General features: G+C 55.0%; 1 protein-coding gene across 2 annotated transcripts in view; it reads left to right on the top strand.

Annotated features, from left to right (window-relative positions):
- Positions 1–24,309, top strand: part of AGAP1 (ArfGAP with GTPase domain, ankyrin repeat and PH domain 1) — a 411,022-nt gene that overhangs the window by 67,796 nt on the left and 318,917 nt on the right. The gene's annotated exons all lie outside the window — the stretch shown is intronic.

The raw sequence follows: 24,309 nt of genomic DNA, 5'->3' as shown, positions 1-24,309 counted from the left end.
GAGGAAGGATGCTGTTCCTGCTCCGGGAAGTTGCAGGAGAGCTTGTCCCAGTGCAGGGCAGCCCAAATGGCTTGCAAGCACCTGTCTCTGAATTCAGGGACCAGGAAAGGCTCAAACGCCCCCTCCCAGAGTCCACCCTCCCTCTGGTGGTTCCACGGCTTGCCTTAATTAGAGACCAGTGAGGAGCATTCTCAGGTGATTGGCGGGGGTGGGGGCTCATCCATGCGCAGCCTAAGCCTGTCATTAATGTGGCTAATTGGGAATGGCTGCAGTGAGAACCACCACTAGGGCCCTGGCATCTTTAAGCCCTGTGGTGGTGGAGCTGTGGTAAAGGGCTCCGTGGTTTGAATCCACCAGTCAGCCGCTCCTTGGGAGAAAAAAGTGTGCCCGCCTGCGTCCGTAAAGATGCACAGCCCTGGCAGGGACCCTCGTGGGGCCTGTCTGGTTTTTCCAGGAGGGTTAGCTGCTGGGAGCTGGGATCCACTTGACAGGAGTTGGATTTGCCTTTTGCTGACTGCTACCATGCCCCTTTTAAGAATGCCATGGGGGAATGTTCCAGAAGGCAGGCCAGCATGGGCCCTGAGCTTTGGTGAGCCTGCCAGAGAAAGTGGGTTTTTTTCTTCTTGTCTCCCGCTATGAGAAGCTGCAGAGGGCGGGGGGTGGGGGTGGGGGGGTAGGGGGAAGGTGTGCAGTGGAACAGTTGGTTCCCGCTCCTCCAATGGTCTCTCCTACAGCAGCGGCCAGCTCCGTGGTTCTCAAAGACTGGCCTCGCATTTTCCATCATTGCTCCTCCTCCTCCCAAGGGGGTCTGAGTCAGGCTCTGGTTGAGGGCGGCTCCCCCAGATTCTCCCCACTGCCCCACCATGTGTCTGTCCTGGCCCCACAGCTGATTACAGAGCCACAGCTGGCAGCAAACTGGCTCTGTAGAGCATCCTGGGAGTTTGGAGCTTCAAACCGAACACACAAACCCAGGTCTCTGCACCCCTGCCACTGGAATCGCAGCTCCTAAGGCCAGGTGGCCACTTGTGGCTGTCCTCAGTCCATGGAAGCTGTCCTCTCTTTCCTTCTTGACTTAAAATACATCCTGGTTCTGGTCTCCGGGAGGCAGGCGCTGGGTGGTTTCACTGTGGCGGCATCCCAGCGGCCCTTGCTAAATGTCAGGAGTTGGAGTGAGGTCGTGTTGAGTCACCGTCTCTCTGTATGTGCATGCGTGTGGGGGTGGGGGGAGCCCCCGTTCCACCTCGACGCCACACCCCCGAGCCTTGGCTCTGCTCCTTAAAGCTGCCACGGACTTCTGGCTGTTGGTGAGAAAGAAGCAGAAAGGCGGCATAAGGTTGGGACCCGGCTGCCCACGAGCAATGCTGCTCTTGGCTGCCCCATGTGGCTTAATCTCAGGAGGAGGTTTGCCAGGCCTTTCTCCCGTGTCCGTCCCCCCCCCCCCGCCCCAGGCTCCCTGCTCATGCATGTACCCAACGCACTGTCCAGGGACTCTCAGACTCACCGGAAACCAGACCCATGCCTCGGAGTGGGGTAGAATGCTCTTCACCTTTCCACTCTGTCATCCTGGCTCCTTATCTCGGCTTATTCCCATGGCATTTGTACAGCAGATGGGGAAAACTGAGGCTGGAGGCAGAGTGTAACACCTGCTATCCTTTGCTGTAAACAGCAGGGGATACAGAGTGGCCAAGGGAGACATGGGACACCCCCTCCCTCTGTCCGAGTCGACAGCATAGGGGGTTTGCCATGTCCATCTGCAGGGGTCTGTGAGGCCGGGCTGCAGTGTGCCATCCCCCCCCCCCCCCAAGCTTCTCGTCCTTTGACAAGGAGCCAGATGCTGCAGCACCACTGTGGTGAAGCATAGCAATAGCCCTTGTCACAATCATAATTTAAAAACAACCCAAATCCTCCACTCTCTTGTTATAGGCTCGCCTCCTCGGTCTGCGGTCTCTGAGCCTGCACACACTGTGGGCTTTTCTGTGAAGCACCACACCCGGGAGCTCATCAAAGACAGCAGGATAGACCCCCATGATGGACACTGCTCTTTTTCCTGGCTCTGGTCAGCAGTTTGAAACCACCAGTCGCTCCGTGGGAGAAAGACGAGGCTTTCTACTCTTGTGAAAGAGTTACAGTCTCGAAATTTATAGAGGGCAGCTCTGCCCTGTCCTAGAGGGTTGCCATGAGTATAGGCACTAACTTGTGGCACTGAATTTGGCTTTTGGTGTTTGGGGTGGTGGGGGTGGGCCTATGAAGTCTGGAGTGAGCCTGCCCCATGCAACCTCCCCATCCCAGGGACATCTGTCTACTGACTGGCCTGTAGGCAGCAGGGCACCTTGTCTGCTTTGCCTACAGGTGGCCCAGCCGCCCTGCTGGGGGCCTTGGGAAGCAGAGGGAGTAGAAGACGGCCTGTAAAGGCAGTTAGATCGCTGCCTGGTTAGATAATGGCATAGTGGTTACTCGTTTGGCTGCCATCCACAAGGTCAGCGGTTTGAAATCACCTGCTGCTCCGTGGGAGAAGGATGGGGCTCTCTGCTCCCGTCAATAGTTACAGTCCCAGAAACTCACAGAGACAGGTCTGCCCTGCCCTAGAAGGGTCACTGTGAGCCAGCATTGCCTTCAAGGCTGTAACCTTGGTTTGGACTAAGAGTGGGAATGGGGGTCCATGTAAGCTGCCACTGTGCTGCCTTCTCAGCCCACAGCTGAATGGGACTTCCCAGGGGTACTCTTCAATGCTACCTCCCCGCGAGTCTGTGCATTGACTTGCAGAGTTCAGCCCCGGGATGCCAGCAGGGGGGTGACTTCCATTTCTGCTCCAGTATAAATTCTCCGTGTGTCAGACCCCTGGCTTGGTGTGTCACACCCCCACCCCACTTGCCACTCCAAGCAGAGGGTGAGAGTCCTCTGTTGGTGTGGTTGGAACTCCGTGCACACAGGCGGCTGGCCACCAGCTCCTGGGGGTCTTCCGCACAGTGACCGAGATGCTGCTGGGCCTGGGCCATGCCCAGCAGTAGACCCAGGCCTTTCGTCCCAACCCATCTTTGCCTGGAAACCCTGCCAAGCCTGGTCAGCATCCCACCTATACAGAGCTGCTCCCGACAGACAGATGGAGGCTTCCCTGTGGATGCATGGGTCTCTATTGGACCACGGATCTCCATTGGACCACTCTCATCCGGGACAGGGGAAGTGGAGCCAGGCGCTCTGATCCCTAGGGGCTCCGTGAAGGTCTGGACTTGCAGACTGCGAACTGAGCCCAGGCTCCGTGGAGGTGGGCTTCTGCAGGCGGTGCCAATTTGCAGCTCCGTGGGTTGAGAAGGCCCTGGATGCCGTGTGGTGGTGGATGTTTGCCAACTGGACTCTCCAGCAGCCTGGTCGTCCACACCCAGCGTCCTGGGCCATGGCTTCTACCTGTCACTCCTCTGGGCATCTGCTTGCCTTCCAGGGATCCCACCACCCTTCACAGATGCAGAGACCCCCGGCCCTGCTTCTCCTCCCTCGCACTGCTGGTAACCTCCGGTCCACTGGGGTGTCTACATGGTTCAGTGCATAAAGGGACCCTGGATGGAGGGGCAGCAGGTTCAGTGCTGGGCCACCCAAGAAGGGCGCCTCGTGGGCACAGGGGTCTACGTGAGTCAGGCTGGGCAGCTCCGGCTGGCTGGCTGCTCTCCACTGCTCTGCTCTGTTGATAACTTAGGTGTGGCTGGTGTGGACAGGATAGAAGGGCCTCATCTGTTCCAGTGTCCCAGCAAGTTCTTGTCCCTGGATACAAATCCAACACCAAAGGCCCCGCTGTCTGGAGAGCTGCCCGGTTTGTGTGTGGGGTCCGCAGGCCGAGCCTTCGTGGGGAGGGCTCACCACGAGGAGAGTTGCGGCTGGGAGGCTCGACCCACTGCCCGCCTTTCCTTTAAAGCAGTGGTTCTCAACCTGTGGGTTGTGACCCTTGTGGGGGTCAAACGACCCTTTCACAGGGGTCGCCCGATTCATCCCAGTAGCAAAATGACAGTGATGGAGTAGCAATGAAAGTAATTTCTGGGCACTGTACAGAAGGGTCGCGGTGTCCGGAAGGTTGAGTACCACTTTGGAAGCTTTGTCATCAGGGCTCCGTATACACCCACCCAGCCCTCCGGCAGGCGGGGAAGTAGGGGTGACCCTCCTTGTGGGGGGAGAAGGGACTGAATGTGACAGGATTTACAGGAGGCTGATTTTCTAACTGGCTGTGGAGTTGGTAGACTTTGTGTGTGTGTGTGTGGTGGGGGGGGTTGTGGCCTGGGGATTAAGGGGATAGGACAGGTGATGGGGGAGCCATGGTGGCACAGTGGCAGAGCCCTCAGCTGCTAACGGAAACGTCAGTGGTTTGAACACACCAGCTGGTTGCCTTCATCCCACAGGATGTCTGCCAGTCCACATCGACTCGATGGTGGAGGGCTGGGTGGGTTCCTGGTGAGGAGGGGTCCTCCACTCACATTGCTGTGGCCCCTCCGACCTGAAGTGGCACAGCGGAGGCCGAGGGCTCTCACTTTGGGGTTGAAGTCAAGAAGGACATTGGATTTGGCATCCAGAAAGGGCCCATCCTTGGTAATGAATTGGTATTGAGTGCTGTAGTCCCAAGTCCAAGGTGAATCGATCAAAAGTCCTGGACGGCAAGCTCCACGGGCTGCCCACTGAGGCCGCTCACAGTGGTCAGGCTGCTGGGTGTGCAGTGAGGTCTGCCTGCGTCCTTGGGTCTCAAGACATGGGCAGGCTTCGGCCCTAGGGACGTAGTGGGGGGGGTGGGGGTGAGGTGTGTCTTTGTGACCAGCCCAGGTGCTTTGTGGGTGTTCTGCAGAGGGTCACCTCCCGCCCGCCCGCCCGCTGGTGGTATCATGTGATGGGGGCTGTCGCGTGGCTGTGACTCGGCAAGCTCTGCCATCGCTCCCACATACCAGCAGGGCCACCGTGGTGGCCGGCTTCAATGGAGTTTCCATTAGAACGTGGTGGGCTTGGCACTTTCCGTGGTCTGAGTCTTTCAGGCACAGGTAATGGCTACTTACTTTCTAGCTCAGGTTACTTCGTGGGCCTCTGCGTGGAATTCAGGAACTCAGACTGAGTGGACGGTGCTATCTGATTAGAAAAGTGCCTCTTTAATCACTCTTTGGATGAAAGAGATTTAAAAGCAACCCCCCAAAAAACATTGAATTTAGCCGGAATAGAGAGATTAGGAGGGAGTTGAGTCTGGCCAGCTTCCTTCCTTCCTTCCTTCCTTCCTTCCTTCCTTCCTTCCTTCCTTCCTTCCTTCCTTCCTTCCTTCCTTCCTTCCCTCCCTCCATCTTTCCTTTCATCTATCCATCCACATCCATCCATTCTTCACTCTCTCCCTCCTGTCTGTCCATTCATCCATCTTTCCTTTAATCCATCTGTTCATCGTCCGTCCATCGTCCATCTGTCCATCCACACAGTGGCTGTTGCTTGGGTGTGCTCTGGGCGGCAGATATCTGCACTGAGCATCCGGTGGTAAGGAAGCTGTGCTTGCGGTAGGCAGCCCAGCCTTCCAAGGGCCTGGGGGCTCCTGTAAATGAACTCCCCTCCCTCCTGTCATTGTCTCCCCCCCCCCCCCCCCCCCCCCGCTCACGTCCCAGCTCTGAAGAATCCCTGGAAAATAGCACACAGAACACTCAAAGTGGAAAAACGCACCAGTTTTTCTGAGTAGAAAAGGGTGTGTTTTTTTGCAGATTACAGACCAGTGAGTTTAGCTTCTCCCCACCCCCATCAAGAGGCTAGAGAAACTTTCGTTGCTCTCTATGTGGACACCTTGTTGCAGTTCTTGTGCCAATCCATCTCCTTGGGGGTCTCCCTCTTTGCCGCTGACCTCTACCAAGCATGGTGTCCACATGTCCAAAGTATGTGAAATGAAATCTCGCCATCCTCACTACTAAGGATCATTCTGGCTGTCCTTCTTCCGAGACAGACTTCTTCATTTTCCTGGCAGTCCACAGGGGATTCGCTATCCTTCTCCAACCTCAGGCAGAAAGGAACCCTGGTGGCAGGCTTAGTGGTTACGCTCTGGGCTGCTAGCCACAAGGTCAGTAGTTCAAAGCTACTCATCTGTGTGTGTGTGAAAGATGAGGCTGTTCTACACCCAGGAAGAATTACAGCCTCTGAAATCCACAGGGCCAGTTCTACCCCGTCCGATAGGGTTGCTATGAGTCGGCCTCCATTCTAATGGCAGTGAGTTTGCTTTGGAGCCCCCGGCGGAAGTGACCACCCTGCTGCTGTAGTGACCAGCCCCTTTCCTTCCTCCACTGCCGCAGGAAAAACGGGTCCAGACTCCAGGCCCATGCACTCTGTTCTAGTCCATCCCATTCTCCCAAATGCTCACAGTTCCACAAATTAGGCAGGAATGCTGACCTCGTTTTAAGTCCAAACATTAAAAATAGCCTTTCGGACTCAGAGCAATACATGGTAATTTCAGCAAGGATAGATAAAGAGCCCACAGAGGAAAAAAATGTTTGCAGTGCGTTCGAGGCGATTGCGATCTGCGTTCCTTAGCTGTCGACTTCACCCCGTGCTCTGATCAGGTGATAAAAGGTGGCTGAGGGATTTTATTTATAACCCTGTGGCTGATGCGATGTGTTGTGGGTTTGGGTTTCTCCCGAGCCCCACCCTGCTCTCTGTGTAGCATGTGCAGCCTCTGACAGTCTCCTTGCCCTGGTCCGTCTGCTCCCGATGTGTTCACTGCCGTGGTATTTCCTGGACAGCTGGACCTGCTTAGCCGAGAAACTACAATAGCCCAACAGGCTTCCCGAGGACTGTGCTCATAAGTGACTGTGTGAATCAACACAGTGTCTCTCGATCACGGAGCACGCCAGTTGCATGGCGACAAGAAAAGCATGAATAGGCTCGTCCCTGCCCCAGCATTCGGAGACCAGAAGTTGCCAGCGGCTCACCCAAGTGGAGGTTTCTTAACCAATGCATGTAGGGTGCGAGAGGGGACTTTGGTTGTTGGTTCGGTGTTGCCGAATCGATTCCGACTCGTAGTGACACCACGTGCAGCAGGAGACACCGCCCAGCCCTGGGCCATCCTCACAGTTGTCCTTAAGTGGGAGCTCATGGCTGCAGCGGCTGCCAGTCCAGTCCTTGAGGGGTCCTTCTCCAGGGACTGGTCCCTCCTGGCCACCTGTGAGGTATAGTGTCTGGACCCCCTCGTTTCGAAGGAGCACACTGGCTGTCCTTCATGCAGTGCCGTTCTGGCGGGGCCGTGGCGTTGCCAGCAGTTCTTGCCGTTACCACAATTCGGAGCTCTTGGTTTGCAGAGGATTCAAACACGGTTGCAGGGAACAACCGGAATTCAAGAGGCGCTCAGAAGATGCACGGAATGGGGCTGCCATTACAGATGCGCGAGGGGTCAGAGGAGGTACTGGGATGGGTTGAAAGTGACTCAGAGCAGCTAGCATGAGTCAGTAGTCCGTCCTGTCCACCGTGACCCCGGCCAGTCCTCAAGTGGGCATCCTTCTAGTTACCCCTCCAGGACTTTGTAAAGGCCCTGCCTTCCTTTCCTTTGTTCTTCCCGAGTGACTGTGTGGCGCTTGATTCCTGTGTCCCCACTGCTAGTCTCTGCTCTGCTCTCAATTGGGGAGGTGGCCTCAAGAATACTGATCTACCTTCTCGCACCTCTTTCCCCTCCCCCCCCCAATGTCTTCCTTCCTCTGGCGCCTGCAGCGGGACCTAGTGGCGGGTTATCAGGCTTCAGTGGTGGGGTTCCACGTTTCTGGCCTGCCACCGGGATTTCCCCAGGAGCTTGGAAGGAAAGGGGGCTTGATGATGAACCCCTACATTTCCAAGCAGCTCGGTCGTGAATCAAGCAGATGCATTACTGTGTGGAGAGTGAGCTCCCACCCCCCTTTCTGAGTTGTGTGTGAACAGACACGTTTTGCACTTGGTACAAGGTCAGCCTAGATTTCAAAGCAGACATAAGCTGGCAGTTTATTCACGCTGAGATGAAGAACAGGGAATTAATTATGGGCACAGAAGCTAGGCGGCAGAGGGTTGCTAGCTGCATGTCTATTCTCAGGGTGCTTCATCCTGCCGGCACGCACACTGGGGTGCCCCTCGTGATGGGCGCACACCGAGGAGTGGGAAACCCGGGAGGGATGGCAAGCAGGAGGCAGCGGTCTCTCAAGTTGTGGCTGCAAGACTTCAGTGTGAGGACCTGAAGTCCTTGCAGAGCTCTGAAGGTCCCAGTACAGCTCTGCCCTCAGGCCTGCCTCCCTTTGGAGACCCTATCCACCCCTGATTCCACCAGCATTAGATCCCTCACTTCCCATGTCCACGCTGGCAGTCCCATGCCCCATCATCAACCTCCCCACCCACCCCCCGTCAGATCATTCGGGAACTGTTGAGTTGTGGGGCCGCTGCTGTGGGGTCGCAGAAGGAAGGTGTGTAGGGCGGTCTGCGGGTTGACTCAGAAACCACAGCCTGTGCTCTATGGGCTTTTCAGTGGCTGGTCTTGGGGGGCTGATTTGTCAGGCCTTTCTTCTGCGGCACCTGATCCTGAGCTGAGCTCATCAGTCATTCTCCCCATCAGGAACCCCCTCCCCCCCAACTAGGGAGCTCTCTGTCGTGGAGTCACTTCTGATGTGCAGCCCCCGAGGGACAAGGTCCTGTGGTTTCTGAGCCTGCAACTCTGTGGGGGATCAGAAAGCCTCAGCTTTCTCCGTGGGGTGGCTGGTGGGTCTGAACTGCTGCCCATGCCTGTCCCACCACCATGCGCTAGGGCTCCTTCCCCTTTCGCAAAGGGAGTCCTTCTTTTGTGGAGACCCATCTACAATCCCATCTGTATGTGAGCACGTTTCGGGTCCTTGTGATCCACTGAGTGTATATGTACTCGAGGCATATGGGCACCTCAAACCTCACAGTCCACTTGAGGTGACTCTCCAGTGCACTCTGAGCATTATATGAACCTGTGTGTTATATTTTGGCATGGGGGTGCTATATGGATTTCTGAGCTCTTTTCCAGCGGGTCCCTGGTGAAGGGTATCAGGGTTGGAATATGCACTAGTTCAGCTTGACTAGGGAAACTGATCCAGGGATACTCATATATGTATAAGAGAGAACTTTCTATCAAAGAGTAATTGTATATTGAGAAAACATCCCAGCCTAGTCCAGATCAAGTCCATAAGTCTGATGTCAGATACTAGCCCATAAATTCTTCCTCAGACTCGTGCAGCCATGCAGTGATGCCGAGTGCAGGAAGAACACAGGCCACTAGGTAGAAGGTCTTGTGGATCCAGCGGCAGTGGAAGCATTTTAGTGCTGGCACCAGTCTTCTCCACGTGTCTCCTCCAGCTCTCTGTCTCAACAGCAGGAAAGGGAAGGCAGAGACTGGGTCTGGCCTCCAGTGAGCTATACCTGATTGACAGGCTAGACTCCACCCCTTCACTCAAGTTGACAGGTAATTATGTAACTGCCACAGAGTAAGCACCTGGCTATTGATTGGTGATGACAAGAGCAGGCAAGGGGTCCCCAGTGAGCCACGAATCCATGTCCCGCATGCCCCTGCTACACGCCCTTCCCTCTGGCCCCAGGGCCCTGGTTCTGATGGCCACCGGTGAGGACCAGCAACAGAGATGGCGACTCCGTTCAGCTCCACTTAGATCACACGGCTCTTTTCCGGGACAGGGACACCCCCTTCCCCCCAGCTTTGCTGTAGACAAGGAAAGTGCATCACAGCTCCAAGCCACCATGGTCACTTAGGGGTGTGAGGGGCCCAGTCCCTCGGAACCCAAGCCAGAGGGGCCGGCGCAGGCCCCATGGGCTTTCCTGAAGCTGAGGCTAGCTCTCTGTTGGGACAGAAAAGCTCACAGCAGAGCCCTGGGCGCTTGAGCAGGTGCTTCCTCCACACACCTCAGAGCCCGCGGCCGCAGTTTCTGGAGCTGCCTTTCCTGAGGGCCCTTTCTCCACCGCTTCCACTGACGTGAGCTCACCTTCCCCCACCCCCACCCGCACAGAGGACCTTCCAGCGGCCAGCTTCGCTTGATCCCGTTGACACAGCGCTTCCCAAGTCCACAGCGCTCACAGCAGCTGCTCTGGACCATGCACTTCCTGTTTTTCACGTAGCCAACATCGGACCCCGAGTTCCGATTTAGCAGACTCTCCACGTGTTATCCTCTCCATCTCTCCACCCATCTGTTTATCCACCTATCTTTTTATCTACCCTTCCATCCATCTATCCATCTGTTTATCCATCTTCCATCCATCCACCCATCTTTTCATCCATCCATCCATCCATCATCCCGTTACCCATCTATCCATCCATGTACTCCTCCACCTATCATTCATCCATCCCTTCTCCCATCAGTTTAGTCACCCATCCATTTACTCATCCACCATCCATCTACTACTTACTCACCCAGCCCCCTCCTCCATCTATCCATCTCTCCATCCATCCACTCATCCACTGACCCATCAATTCCACTCAGCTTTGTCCCAGGGCCTGTGTTTGAAGCTCCCGATTCCAGTGCATGGCACCTTGAGAAGCACATACCAGGTCAGTGAATCGAACTCAGGTGGGAATGAGAGTCCACACAAGCAGATTGGACACACACCTGAACAGCTAATATTCTGGTCCGTCGTTCTCCCCCCCCCCCCCACACACACCTTAAGACAGGGCGGAGGAGACCTTTGTTAGTGGGGTGTGGCCAAGGTCAGCTGGAGTGGGCAGGGGAGATCCAGCCCCGGGGGTCCCCCTGTGCCAAGGGTGTTCCAGACAACATCTCATTTCCTGAGCTGGAACTGCACTGGGGGAGGGGGGCTGCTCCCTGCTGTTACACTCTGGAAGCCTGCTCTCTTGTGCCCCACCCCCCAGTGAGCACTAAGCTAAGCCCGTTTTCCTGTTTTCCACAGAGGGAGGGGCTCATGGGGGCCACCCAAGATCAGCTGCAGCTGAGCGTTTTGTGGCCAGGGGAAGAAGTGACTCACTCTCTTCTATCAGTCTCTCCCCACCGATGAGAGCTGCCCTAGATAAACTTTTGGAGGGTGGTCGGGGGCCCCAAGTGGCAGACCTCCCCCATCCTCAGCGAGATGACTGAAGGACACCTTCCATCCCCACCCCCTATAGCTCACCTGAGGCAGCACCTGGGTACCACAGTGCACCTGCAAGACAGACAAGACTGGGGCCTGGCTGGTGGAGACGAAGCTGCAGGCCCCGGGCTCGGCGGGGCTGTGTCAGCACAGGAATGGATACTGAGCAGGGGAGCCTAGTGCCCGGGAGAGGAGCCAGAAAGCAGCGTGGTCTCTGAGCAGCAGGCAGGGAGCCATGCATAGGGTGTGCAGCTTGGCCAGGAAATAGGTGCTAGCCTGCCCGTCCCCCTTGGAGACAGTGGCAGGACTGGAGGTGGCAGTGCCCCTGGCGTCCCACGATTTGTGCTGCTCAAGTGTCAGCCTGCAGGTGGGCACTATAGCAGTGTTGAGAGAGAAAGGTCCAACAACCCTTTTCCATAAAGATGGTTGATTTTCTGAGGGGTCCTCGGGCTGGTTTGACTCAGAGTGACCCCAGGTGGCCCAGAGAACTGCCCCTTACAGGTTCCTGGGGTGAGATCTTGATGGGAGCTGACTGCCAGGCCTCTGCTCTGCAGAGTGGCGTGGTCTGGGCAGCCTGTAGCTCCATGCTGAGCTGGTCCTTACTGGCAACTTGTAGCAACAGGTGTCCTGGGCCAGGAGGGTGTTGCTAACAGGCGCCTTCCAGAAGTGGGTGAGGAGGAAAAACCCGCCTCTTTTTCAGTCTCTAGGGGTCTGTGTTAAGCCAAGCCAAAGGATCGCAACCTTCTGACAAACCAGATCCTCACAGCTGGACTGACAGGCAACCTTGTGACAATGGAGAAAAGATTGAAGTTGTGAGGATTTCATCTTGCTCAAATCCACGATCAGTGCTTCTGGAAGCAGCAGTTCAGAGGCAAAATGATGTACTTCACTGCACAAGGCCTAGTTCAAGGGTAGAAGAGCAAGGATCCAACTTTGAGGACCAAGGTGCACCTGACCTAAGCTATAGCATTTTCAATCACCACCTGGGCCTGAGGAAGTTGGACATGGGTTACAGAAGACTGAAGAAACATGGATGCGCTTGAATTGTGGTGCCGGTGAAGAATGGCGAGCACCCCACGGACTGCCAAGAGGACAAGTAGATCTGCCTTTGGAATCCGTGCTCCAGAGTGCTCCTTAGAGGGACAAGGTGTCCTCAGTGATGATTTGGACATGTTGTCAGGAGAGACCAGCCCCTGGACAAGGCACCACGCTTGGCAAAGTGGAGGGGCAGCAACCACGAGGAAGGTCCTTGACGCGATGGACGGACAGTGGCTGTGTCAGTGGGCTCCAGCACTGGAACCAGGATGAGGATGGCGCCGCACTGGTGCTGTTTCGGGCTGTTCCACCTCGGGTCACCAGGAGTCAGAACTGGCCCGATACTACCTAACAGCAGTAGCAAGAGGTCTGCGAGGAGGGCTTTCTTCCCCAGGAGGCAGCTGGCAGTCTTGGAAACGCACAAGGGCAGTTCTCCTTTCGTCCACCACTTGCAGTGGGGCTCAACCTTCCCCACGCCACAGCCCTTTCAGACAGTCCCTCATGTGGTGGTGACCCCCCCAACCATAAAATGATTTTCGTTGCTACTTCATAACTGCCATTTTGCTAGTTATGAATTAGGTGACCCTGGTGAAAGGGTTGTTTGACACCCCCCCCCAGGGGTCGCGACCCACAGGTTGAGAAGCACTATCCTACAGGGTGCTAGGGATCAGACTTGATCCCAGAGTCGTGAGTTTGGAGTTTTTGTTTCAGAGGTCTGTGAATGTGTGGTGATGACATTGTAATCGGCTCACTTTCTTGTGTTGTGTATGTGTGTATGTATGTGTCTATGTCTGTGTCTGTGTGCATGTGTTGTGTCTGTATGTGTGTGGAGGGTGTGTATCCCAGTTTTGCAGAGGAGCATGAGAAACCATTTCCCCCCTGTGGCCCTGGTTTTTCCCTCCCATGGGATCACCCACTGTGTGCCCATGTTCCCGGAGCAGCAGAAGGTGGCTGCACCCTGGTTCCCTGGTGCGTCTCCAAATCCTCTTGTGGTTTCATCTGACCAGCAGACTTTACTGTTGGTAAGACATGTTTAGACTTGATGCACTTTAAAAAGATCTTTTTAAAAGAGGTATTGATTTATGTACAAGTGTGCTTAATACAATTGAATGATAGATTATTACAAGATTTGTAAGAGACCCCCCTCCCCCCAATAACCCCCCCCTCCCCCCAATAAACTAATTAATGAGGAAAAAAAGTTTTTGCAAGGGGAAAGAAATGTGTATTCCCGGACAGATTGGTGTTGCGCTGTGAAGCACCGCTGCCACATTTTTGGCATCCCCACAGTGGTCCCTCCCATGCGGCAGGCTGCTGGTGACGTCTGCGGAAGCCCTGGGAGGCAGCCCTGCTGTGTGACACGGGTCGCCGTGGGTGAGGAGGACGCTGGGCTGCAGCAGCCCCGCCGCATGCACAGATGCCAGCCCTTCACAGATGCCCCCGGCTCCGCCAACACGCCACGTGAGGTGGCAGGTGGGCAGCCTTGGTTTACGCACTTTGCTCTCCACACTCCTTAGACCCTGCACTCCCCACAAGTGGAAGTCTGAGGTCACCGCACCCAGCAAGTCTGTTGGCACCGGTTTCCCAGCAGCATGCGCCCACTCTGTCACATTTTGGTCATTCCCAGAATGTCCCGGGCATCTTCAGCATGCTATTGTTGTCATAGGAGTTACACGCTGGGCCTGCCAGTCCCAGGGTCAGCAGTTTGAAATGACCAGCCGCTTCTCCGGAGAAAGGGCGGGCTTTCTACTCGAAAAGGGTGAGTCTTGGAAACCCATCGGGACCGCTGGCTCTCCTGCTGGGCTGCTGTGAGTTGGCTTCGACTTGAGGCTGTGAGTTTGCTTTTTCTCTGTCAGCGCACCCATCGTTGACAAACAGTGAAGGCCAGGGTGGGTTTTTGATTCACTGGGAAACAGACAGACACAGCTGGGGATGCACTTGATCTTGGTATCTGCTTTATTGTGGTGGTCTGGAACCAAGCACTGTGTCTGAGGTTGGCCTGGGGCGATGGTGGTCATGGTGGCTAGAACTCCTCCCTTTATTTTGTACCAGAGAAGTGGTCGCAGGGGTGGGAGGTCTCTTGTCCCAGGTCCCATAGCCTCTCCCCTTCCACCCAGGCCTCGAGCCTGCCATCCCCTGCCCCTCTGTGCAGCTGCAGGGCCAGGGACCTCAGGGAACCTGTGAAGATGGTTCTTGTCTTTCGTGGGCGCGGAGCAGGGGGTCAGAGCCCACCACGATGGCGAGGGCACAGCCAGGTGAGCCACCATAAAGCAGGTAGGGGCTCTTACCTCTTCATCCAGAACCCTTAAAGTACAGGGGCGTCTCTACGTGGTACATACGAGCTCAGCTGCTCAGCTGAAAGGCTGGAGGTTCAAACCTATCCAGAAGCACAGGGGAAAAAAAGGGCTGGTGATCTCATTTTAAAAAACAGCCACTGAAGACCCTCCGGACACAACTGTCCTCAGTCAGGGCTGTTGTGAGTTGAAGTGGACTAGAAGGCAGCTCCTCTGCCCCCTCCCTCCCCGTCTTCTCCCTTTCTTCCCCTCCACCTCTTCCTCCTTCCCGCCCGCTCTCCCTCCTCTAGTGTATGGTCAACATCAAGAGTGTTTTCTGATGATTTCTGGCCCCCTCACATGCCCAGAGCTGGGAACGTGAGCAGTTACTAACTCGCTCTCTCAGGAGCCCTGGTGGCATAGTGGATTAGTATCAGGCAGGCAGCTCACTGCCAAGTCAGCAGTTCAAACCCTCCAGCCTCTCCTCGGGAGAAAGAGGAGGCTTTCTACTCCTGTGAAGAGTGACAGCCTTGGAAACCCACAGGAGCAGTTCTACCCTGTCCTACAGGGTCACCATGGGTCAGCATCAGTTCCCTGGCAGCGAGTTTTTTTGTTTTTGCTTTATAGCCCACTCTTTCAGTGAGTTCTCACTCTGCCGAACGTTGAGGGGTCCGAACACATCAACTACTCTGGCGGAGAAAGAGGAGGCAGCCTGATTTTGAGTGGGTGACAGCCACTGGAAGACCTGTGGGTCAGGTCTGCCCTGCCCTGCAGGGTGGGTTGCCGTGAGTCCACAGTCTACTCGAGGGCCATGGGTTATAGCCCACCTTTACCAGATGTGGGTGGTCTGGTCTTGGGGAATGCTGTGAGGTGTTTGGTCCACGGGTTATTGATTACTGATCAGCCTTCCACCCCCTTCACATCTCAGAGCCAGGAGTTGGTGGTTGATCTGGGAAGGAGGCCAGGAGAGCAGGTGGCCGCAGCTCCGTGAAGAAGTGTGGCACTGGCGGGTGGGCTGGGCTTCTGACAGCACCCCAGCATCCACCTGCTCCCCAGCTCCCAGCCTGTGCACTGCCTCTTGGGGGTGGGGGGCCTTGGTCGCAGGAGGTAAGAAGGCGCTGATGTTCGGTTCCACTTTGCTGCATGGGGACCCATCCTGGTGACCCAGATTCCTCCTCTCGCCGGCAGCCTGTGTACTTATCCTCACGCTAGGGGCACCAAGGCAGGGGTTGAGCCGCTTAATAAAGGCAGGGACTTGGCCACATGCTTTGAATGGTCCTTAGTGGCACATTTTAGAGAAAAATGTATCTCATCTCCACGTCCCCTGGGCACAGATGAAAGACTCCCAGATAGCAGCCCCAGCACATCTCACACGGGTGCAGAAGCCGCAGTGGCAGAGACACACAGTCTCTGGAGACGGAGCCTTGCCGCTGTCCTGCGACGGAGCGCCCAGATGCACTTTGTCATGGCCCTGGGTTCTTTAAAGAGCAGAGTTTCAATTATAGGTAATTCCTGTGATCACACAGTTCAGTGAGCCGTGGCCATAGACACAGTACAGCGTCCAAGCCATGTTTGGGCCACCTCTGCGTGGGGTGGGGCGCAGGGACTTAGGTGGCTGGCCGCCATGGCATGTTTCGGAATTGTGCCAGCCTCATCTCCGTGTCCCCGCAGTGATGTCTGTCAGCGTGGCTGAGTCCTCTGAGTCCCCTCCTGCAGGACATGCTCCCAGCTCAGCCTGGCCACCTCCCTGAGTGGACTTGGGGAGCCCCACACGCGCCTGGGTTTGTCTCCACGCAACCACCCGCGTGTCCTTCCTGTGACACTAGGGACAGGTGCGGCATCTGTGTCGCCTTAATGAAGTCCTTGTCATCCCCAGCCACAGCTGCTCGGAGAGATGAAGTGCGAGGCCAGGTGGGAGGGGGCAGCGGCATCGCACAGAGGCCCTGGCTCTGACCATCACTGCGGCACAGTGCCCAGCACTTGGGAGTGGCCTGGATCACAGCTGCTGCGGATGGCAGCCGCCCCCGTCTGTCAGTGTGCCCTGCTGTGCTGTGTGCCGCTGAGTGGCTGGCACCTGTGTCATCGGCATGGACATCCCTGGGCTCTGAACGAGGCCTGTTCTTAACCATGCACTAAAGAGCGTGTAGGTAAGTCCAACCAGGTACGCTAGGTCCTTACTGAGGCTCACTTGGTGCAAGATTATGGGGATGCATTGGGTCAGTCTGCTGCACAAGACCTCTTTGAAGTGTCGAAAAGCAAGGAGGTTACTTTGAGGACTAAGGTGTGTCTGACCCAAGCCATGGTGTTCCCCCATGCCCGGGAGAGTTGGACATTGAATAAGAAAGACTGGAGAGGAATCAATGCATTTGAATGGTGGTGCTGGAGAAGACTATTGAAAGGACCCTGGGCAGTTAACAGGACAAACCAATCTGTCTTGGGAGAAGTATGGCCAGAATGCTCCTTAGAGGCAAGGGTGGAGAGACTTCATCTCACATACTCTGGTTTTGTTGTCAGGAGAAATGAGTCCTTGGAGAAGGACCTCATGCTCGGTGAAGTCAAGGGGCAGCAACGAGGAGGAAGGACCCTTGGCAAGGTAGATGGACATGATGGCTGCCACAGTGGGCACAAACAGAAGCTCAAATGGACGTGCAGACGGCATGGGACCTGGCAGGGTTCATGCTACTGTACATCCATCTGTTGTGAGTCTGAACCGACTCGACGGCACTGGTAGTCTGGGTTGACTAGAGAAACAAATCCAGAGACATTCGTGTGTAAAAGGAAAGGGCTTTATATAATAGAGTGTCCCAGTCCAGGTCAAGTCCCTGAGTCCAATAATAGCTCATAAGTTCGATAGTAGCCCATATGTCCAATACTTGTCCATAATTTCCTCTCCAGACTCATGCAACACATGCAATGATGCCGAATGCAGGAAGATCACAGGCCAGGGGGTAGAAGGTCTTGTGGATCCAGTGGCAGTGGAAGCATCTTAAAGCAGCTCCAACTCACAGAGTGTCTCCACAGCAGGAAAGGGAAGGCAAAGAGACTGGGTCTGGTCTCCAGTGAGCTATTCATCTCTGTCACTCCTCTAAAGTTTTGACCTGGTTGGCAGGCTAGATTCCACCCCTTTGCTCAAGTTGACTGGAGATGAGGTCACTGCCACAGGCACCTGACAACATGAACTAGAGTGGACTCGGGTTGGGTTTTGGTGACTGTGAGCAAAGGCCTCTTCCATGATTTAAAAGCTACCTGCACAGAAAGTGAAAGGTGATTGTGATGGTGAGCTTGCTAGTGGTGAGGCATTGCTGTTCCAAACCATTAGCTGCTCCTTGGGGGAGAGAGCGCTGGGTTTTCTACTGCCACAAGTCTGACAGTGTCTGGAACTCACAGGCACGGTGCAACCCTCTCCTACAGGGTTGCAGTGAGTTGAAGTCAACTCCGTGGCAGTGGGTTTGGTTTTTCCGGAGGGGTCCTTTCCATCCTCTCAGAGTGAGTGCAGATTTCCAGAAGCCTTTGAGGCACAATAGTTAAGTGTTGGGCTGCCAGCTGCCAGATAAGCAGTTTGAAACCTGCTGTCGCTCTACTGAAGAAAGACGAGGCTGTCTACTCCCATAAAGAGTTACAGTCTCAAAACCCCAACAGGGACAATTCTACCGTCCTGCAGGGTCGCTGTGAGTCAGAATCGACTCCGTGGCAGTGAGTTTGGTCTTTGGCTTAAAGGGAAAATAGGGAGTTTTGTCCACCAGTCAGATCTTACCTACCTCCCAGGGACTGTTTGGACCTCAAACACCAGTAGGGTCACCACCTGTGGGGGGTGGGGGTGGGGTGGAATGACACAGGTGCCATTGCCAATGGAGGACATGTTGTCCCCTAGAAAGAGGCTGGAACATGAGCACTCTAGGTTAGAACACAAAGCCAAACCCACTGCCACTCAGGCAGTTCCCACCAGCAGCCTTGCCTGGTTTTCAGACTCACTGTAGCTCGGTGGCTAACAGATTGAACTGGAACATGATCTTCAGTCACTGTTGCAAGAAACCCACTAAGGCATTTCTGCAACCCTGCCGGGCAGAGCAGAAGCACTGAAATCGTACAACTGCCACCATCACCTCATTGTTTTAAAATCAAGTCTTGCATCTACTTGGCCAACCTTTGTGGATGGGAAGCCTCAGTTTGGCCTCCCAAAAACCAAACCAACTCCCTACCGTGGAGTGGAGGTCAATTCATACGAACCTTAGGCGGTCAGAAGTTCGAAACCACTAGCTGCTCCTCGGGAGAAGACGGGACTTTCTCCTCCTGCACAGTTACAGTCTCAGAAACCCACAGGGGAGCAGTCCTATCCTACCCTGTCCCGAGGGTTGCTATGGGTTTGGCTTTAGATACTTGCAAACAGTCGCCAGCTGTGTGTGGGGTCTCTGGTCCTTGGCACAGCAGTTACGTGCTTAGCTGCTACCTAAAAGGTCCGTGGTTCAAATCCACCAGCCATTCCTTTGGAGAACGATGTGTTTGTCTGCTTCTGTAAAGATTTGCCATCTTGGAAACACTTGGGGCAGCTCTGGGGGCAAGGGGAGGGCTCATGGCTGGAATCAACCTGAGAGCACCCAGCAACAAGGACACTGAGGGGCAGTGACATTCCCAAGGTAGAAGTACCCCCTTCCACATGGAGACCCTGGTTTGCTCCCTGGGAAATGGACAAATGGGCATCCGTGCAGCCAGGGCACGATGGCCGTAGAAGCTTGCCTGTTACCCTGCTGCAGGGTAAGTTCAGGGGAGCATGTGCTAGGAAGACAGGCCTGGAACCCACCTGCAAAATTAATGAAATCTCTGAGGAGCACCGTGTTAGGGTGCATGGTCAGCAAACTGTGGCTTGAGAGCCATCTGCGGCTCTTTCAGTACATCTATGCGGCTCTGAAGTAAATGGAAAGACTTAAGGGGCAGTATTCAGATCACGGTGACTTCATTTGCTTATAGAAATATACTCATGGCTCTCAGATGATTATCAAATTGGTGTGATGGACAGAATGGGCTTTTCCATCTCCGAGGTTTGCTGACCCCGGGTGTGAGCCATAATGAGCCTGAGCCTGGGGCTGGAGCAGGATCAGGGTGTGTTGTGCTTTTGTGTGCCTGAATTGGGTTATAGTTTCCCCTCCTTCCTCCTGGTTCTCCTCCACCACCACCTTCGCCTGCTCCTGTACCACCTCCATCAACCTTACTGACCCACCACTACCACCATCACCACCGGCACCTATCACCATTACCACCTTCACAGGCAGAGCCCCTTCCCTTCTGATTGGCACCAGATGTCCGCATCTTCAAGATGGGTAGAATTCTGCCCCTGGTAAGCTGGGTTGGGGGTGCCCCTGCATAGAGAGAGACACCGGGGAAGGAAGATAAACTGTCGGGGCTCTCAGCACCCCATAAGAACTGACACGAGACTCTCTGGGGCTGAGCGGGAAAACGGCCCTCGCTAGACAAGCACGCTGCCTTCCCTTTTGTTTCCTGCCTCTCTGCCTGCCAGCGACTTGCCTCCTGAAAGCAGCCTTGAACGTGCCCGGGGCTGGGGGAGGGGCTCTTTGTGGCTCCTGGGGGGCGTGCCCAGGCCGCGGAGAGTGCTGGTTGGCTGGCTTCTGTTGCCATCCGAGGAGGGTTTGCTGAGAAGCAGCAAACGTGATTACTCGCTGGCACGTTGGGGGACCTGCTTGGGGAGCAGATGGCTCTGCTGACGACCACTGGCTTCCTTTAAATAAGGCTTATCAGCTCTGGGGACGCTTGCGATACCCACTTCTCCGGGAGGGTGTTTAAATTTGTCAGCAACTAGAAATGGCCCAGGGTAGGGCAGTCTGGGAGGCTGGTCAAAGGGGGGTGGCCGGGGGAGTGGGAGGGTGGTGACCCGGCCCGGTGGAGCACCAGGCCCGCGGTCTGGGCCCACCTCTGCAGTCTTGGATCCCACTGCCAGTAGTAGGAACTCGGCAGAGCCGAGGCCATGCCAGGCTGCCCAGGGGCTCCAATTTCTGCGTGCTCAAAAACAGGGCTGGCTTGTTTTACCGGCCGAAATCGGGGGAGGGAGGGAGGTGTTCCACAGCCTGGGGGTGTTGGGAGAAATGCGGATGGCATCCTGGGCTCGGTTATACCGGCCACAGTTAAAGCAAGGCCTTGGGTGGTGGTCCTGTTTTAGGCAGGTCTGGCTTTGTAAGTGGGGGATTAGATTGTGGAGTGACAGATTCTGTTCAGAGCTTGTGGCCTCGTTGCATCAGGAGAGGCCATGTCTCTGGGGCCATAGGGGGGGACGGTGCCCCGAGAGCAGCCTTTCTATTCCCGAAGGTCAGGCCAGTGTGGTCTCGCCACAGTCGGTGTGGAGTGGACAGACCTGCAGCCCCTGGTAGGTGCGAGCACCCAGAGATGGCGAACTCCTCCTCACAGGGGCCCATAGGGGCTTCCTGGCAGGTCCCTCAGCAGCTAAGACTGTGGATTCTTCTACTCTGCAGTTTACAGCCTCGTAGGGCACGGCACAAAACCCGGGGCGGATTGCAGACAAAGGCTCTGGGAAACTGGAGCCGTTTTAAGCAGCAATACAGATTTAAATGCCTTCTTGTGAGGCTGGCCCATTGCATATTAGCCTCCAACTTCGCAGCCAGAAGTTGTCATGCTCCCAATACAGAAATGGCACCTCACCCTGAGCTGTTGGGGCTCCCGGGTTCAGGCCCGCCCTCACCTACAGCAGAAATTGGCCCTTTGTGGCATTTTGCTTCCCCACTAAAGACTCAGCAGCCATGGAAGGTGCCACAGGGCTGCAGCTGAAAAGGGGTGGACCTTTGGCAAACCTCAGCCTCCCCCCTTATTAAAGAGAAAGCTGGCCCCACGTCCGGCTGATGAATTATCACTGATTATTTTTTCCTCTTTGTGCCCCCTTTATTTTTTCAAGAGAATGTTTCTAATAGTCTTAGGACAAAGGGGACCCAAAGACCAAGGAGTATGACCCAGATGGGGAGACCAGTGGCAGGGGCTCATAACAGTGTCCAAGGACCTGCTGACAAGTTAGGAAGGACATGGTGGGAGGGAATCAAGGACAACTGTCACCATGCATGGTAGGTGGCTGGTCAAAACATCCTAGGTACAGGTGGGCTTACTGGAGTGGGAACGGGCCTAATTGGGATACCTACGTTGTGGTCCACAGAGAGATTATGGTTCAGACAGGGGAAGACACTTCCGGGGGGACCAAACGACAGTCATTTTCTGGAGCCCAAGAGCTCTTTGAGGACAGAAACCAACCCCAGACTTGTCTTTGCAAAACATGATCCAAAGCCAAAGGGACTGCCAGTGAGGTGATTCCGACTCCTGGCGACCCTTTTGGACAGGGGAGAACTGCCCCTGTGGATTTCTGAGCCTGTCACTCGTGACCAGAGTAGAGTTCTGTCTTTTCCTCAGCCAAATTGGACCCAAATCAAACCAAACTCACTGCCATCAAATTGATGCTATCGCATTGTGACCCTGTAGAGTAGGACTGTCCCTGTTGGTTTCTGAGACTGCCACTCTTTGTGGGAGTAGCACACCCCCTCTTTCTCTGAAGGAGCTGCAGGTGGTTTCAAGCTGCTGACGTCTCCCTTACCGCCACACCACCAAAGCACCTGCAAAACGGAACAGTGGCCTCCCCCTAATGACGTGATGAATAAATGAAGAATGCGAACCGAGAGGTGAACATTTACCGAGAGTGCTACCAGGTAGTGCTGAGACACATGGCTCTGTACGGGTGCGCAGTGGAGACCCGAGCTCAGTGCCCCGCCATCTCTCTGCCCGTGGAGGCTTCTGCGTTGCTGTGATGCTGAGCACGGTTCAGTAGAGTGCTCAGACAGAAACAGACGAGGAAGAAAAGTCTGGCAGTCAGCCTGTGAACACCAGGGAATGAACTCCCTCCGTCACAGCAGGTGGGCGGGAACTGCAGGGCACACAGTGGACATCACCACTGGCTATGGAGGGTGAGAAGGTGTCACCTGGAAACCAAGGTCACACAGAGGCTGTTCACCCACAAGGTGGCTTAAGCCGTGAGGACCCGGACACGTCCACACCTTTGCTCTCACCTGTCTCCAACAGCCCCCTCCTGTGGCATTGTCTTATTTTGGCTGGTCTTTTTGAAGTATACCCTAGTTCTGTCTTCAGACAGACCATCTGTTGCAGAGACGGATTGGCGTTAGTCAACAAGTCTCAGGCCGACCTTGCAGCGAAGTAAGCAAGTTGCACAAGTCTGTGGGTTTCCCTGAGCCACCTAGAAAAGCCACCTGCCCACCGTGCTGTTCTCTGTGATGTGTGTGTTAGCCTGATGAAAGAGCCTGAAGTGTTGGGAGAGATTCCCAGGTGGGGCACAGACAGGACGTGGACACCTGCTGTTGTGAAAAGCAGGCCCTGGTAGCCATGCTTAACATGGGGTGGCCCCACACCTGCAGCCTGTGAGATGCAGTAAAATGAGGTACACCTGTATCACTCACTCACACACAACCAGCCCCCCCCCCACCCGTTCAGCCAGGTTTGTCATTTAAAGCTGCTAGCCACTCCTCTGCAGAAAGAGGAGGCTGTCTGCTCCCTTAAGACCCACAACTTAGGAAATGCTGTATCCGGTCCGTACTGAGTAGAATCAACTTGATGGCAGGGGGTTTGGGCCCCAAATAAGCCGCACTTATCAAGTAAGTAGTCTTTCCGATGTGTATCCTACGACCAGAATATTTCACCTGACTGCTACAAACCCAGATTCTCTTGTCTTACAGTAGAGAGCCTGTGAGACCCATCTTTGCGCCCCTTTGCCTCGAGCACAGGAGGCATTTGTTAAAAGAGACAGCAGAGGGCACATGCTGGACAGTGACGCCTACCTGGCCCGGCCCCACTTTGTCACCAGCATCCGCCCTCAAAACAGCCTCTGGAGCCACCACTGGTATTTGCCCTCAGGCTTGGGGAAGGAGGTAGGAGCTTCTGGCAGGATTCCTAGGCGTGGCATTTGCTACATTGTTTCCCTTTTGAGATGTTGACACAATCACAAACCTAGATCCACCCTGTGAGCATCCTGAATAACTGGTGCTGATCACCGGTGCACCACTGCACCTGATAGGACCAGACAGAGTGGGAGCCGCTTGCTCTTCAAGGTTGTAGTGTGGGCAGAAGTTTACAAAACGAGTTAGTGTTCCATTCAACAATGCATACACCACCACTCATCTTTTTATTGATTGATTGATTTAATTTATTTTTATTCTCCCCCCCCCCTACCCCACACAGACCTTTTAAAATTAGAGTCCAATGGAAGAGAAACTCCACTTTAAATAACAAATGTAACTCTTGTGTGTTTGAGTGATGGGTTGCTAATTGCAAGGTCAGCGGTTCAAAGTCAGACCTTCCACTCCAGGCAGAAAGATGAGGCTGCCTGGTTGTCTTACTTGATCTAGAGTCTCAGAAACCCTCTCCCTGTAGGGCTGCTAAGAGTCAGAGGGGCAGTGAGCCCATAACTTGTTCCATATCTGAATGCCCGGATCATGCATACTGTCCAAGATGAGTTAGGTCTCACCTTCTGTTTTTATTCATTTAGGAAATTCAGATGACTCCTAGGTCATGCACCCACAGCCACCCTCTAGTGAGTGTGAGCCCTGCGGGGGGTGGGGGTGGCGTTTGTACATGGTTTGATTGCTCCACTGCTAATGGAAAGGTTGGAGGATCAAGTCCACCCAGGGGTGCCTCCGGAGAAAGGCCTGGTGCTCTTCTGAGGAAATGTCACCTACAGATCACACAGTTATGCTCGGCTGTGCACGGAGCAGGTGAGAGTTGGAGCTGGGTTCTTTGTGTGAGCTGTTGCATGTAGGAGCCAGCCTCACTTAAAACCGCAGCAGGTGAGGGCGGCTCCGCCCCCAGCTGGATTTTGCTCTCTGACTGAGGGTTGGTCGCTCTGCTGGGCGGGCCCGAGGCTCCGCTCCTGGAGGATCCAGGC

The sequence above is a fragment of the Tenrec ecaudatus genome, chromosome 13 (assembly GCF_050624435.1).
Source record: "Tenrec ecaudatus isolate mTenEca1 chromosome 13, mTenEca1.hap1, whole genome shotgun sequence".
Lineage (NCBI taxonomy): Eukaryota > Metazoa > Chordata > Mammalia > Afrosoricida > Tenrecidae > Tenrec > Tenrec ecaudatus.
The sequence above is the reverse complement of the archived record's forward strand: the minus strand, read 5'-3'. Positions and strand labels throughout refer to the sequence as shown.